Consider the following 1,297-nt stretch of genomic DNA (forward strand, 5'->3'; position numbering starts at 1 on the left):
GCCGCCTCTGCGGTCTCTGGGGTGCGGCGCCGCGCGCGGCGCGGCCGCGCCGTCTCTCTCCCCTCGACGGCCTTCTCCTCGAGCGCGCCGGCGGCGCCGGTCGCCGGCCGTCCCCGGCTCAGGGACCGCCCGCCCGCCCGGGGCCGAGCGCTCGGCAGGTCCCTCCGTCGCCGGAGAGTCCGCGAGCGCGGGCGGCCCCGTGCCGAGCGGCGGCGGCGCCGCTCGGCGAGTGTCCCCCGCCAGCGGGGACGGCCGGCCGGACGGCGCCCGCCGTCGCCGGCGGCGGTCCCGGCCCGGGCCCCGCCCGCCGCCTCCCCGTCGCCCTTTTCTCCGTCCGCTCGCGGAGCCCCGGAGGAAGGTCGTGCGCGCGGCGGCCGTGGGGGGTTGGGGGGGGGGGCGCTTCCCCGCCCGGTCTCCCCGCCCGGTCAGCGGGGAGAAAAGGGCGGGCGTCGCTGCCCCCCTCCCCGCCTACCCCCCCGGCTCGGCGCCGCACGCCTTCCCCTGGGCCGCGCGTGCCCGAGGAAAAAGGGGCTCCGTGACGGTGCGAGGCGGCGGCGGTCCCGGGAGTGCGGCCGTTGCGGCGGCGGGTCAGCCGTCCGGCAGGCTCCGGGCGCTCGCGACGCCGGCTCGGGTCTCGGTGCGGCGCCCGCCTCCGGCGCCGGCGGCGGAGCGCGTCCGCCGGGCGCTCGCCCTTCCCGGCGGGAGCGGTCCCGCGGGGGGCGTTGCCGGTTGGGCGGTGGCCGTCGCGTGCCGTCTCGAGCGCGGCAAGGCCGCTGGGGAGAGAGAGCGAGCCGGCCGCGCGGTGGCGCGGCGGCGCTCCGCGGGTCCGCGGAGCGGCGGTGAGAAGGGAGAGCGGCGCGCGCGGGGGCCGACGGCCGCGCCCCCGGCCGCGTGCGTCCCGTCGTCCCGTTGCAGCGAGGCCGGGCGGGCCGCCGTGTCCCCCCGCGGTCCGGCGCGCGCCGCGTGCCTCCTCCGTGCGGAGGCCGGGCCGAGCCCGGGCGCCTGGGCCGCCTCCGGAGGACGGCACAGTTTGCCGGCGGCGTCTCCCCTCGCTCGTAGCGGCGGGGGGAGGCGGTCGGGGACGCGGGTCCCCCCGCCTTTCCCGCCGACCTTCGGAGCGTTCCGTTGGGCGTTTCGCTCTCGGATGGTTTTTCTTTCCCCCCCCACTCGGTTCGTTGCGTTGTGTGCTCGTACGGTCGAAGCCGGGGGCGGCCCGCGTGCGTGCCCCCTCGGCGAGAGAGAAAAAAAGGGGCCCCCTCCGCCCGTGTGCGGGGTTCGGTGCCGAAAGCCAGACAAC

At 80.6% G+C, this 1,297-nt stretch overlaps 1 non-coding gene across 1 annotated transcript in view; it reads left to right on the forward strand.

The window, feature by feature from the left end:
* Positions 1-1,294: 1,294 nt before the first annotated feature.
* Positions 1,295-1,297, forward strand: part of LOC146765087 (5.8S ribosomal RNA) — a 153-nt gene continuing 150 nt past the window's right edge. The window contains exon 1 of the ribosomal RNA XR_014950328.1: positions 1,295-1,297. This exon is cut by the window's right edge and continues 150 nt beyond it. This is a non-coding gene — a ribosomal RNA (5.8S ribosomal RNA).

Source organism: Lonchura striata, chromosome 28 (assembly GCF_050655825.1).
Source record: "Lonchura striata isolate lonStrDom1 chromosome 28, ASM5065582v1, whole genome shotgun sequence".
Lineage (NCBI taxonomy): Eukaryota > Metazoa > Chordata > Aves > Passeriformes > Estrildidae > Lonchura > Lonchura striata.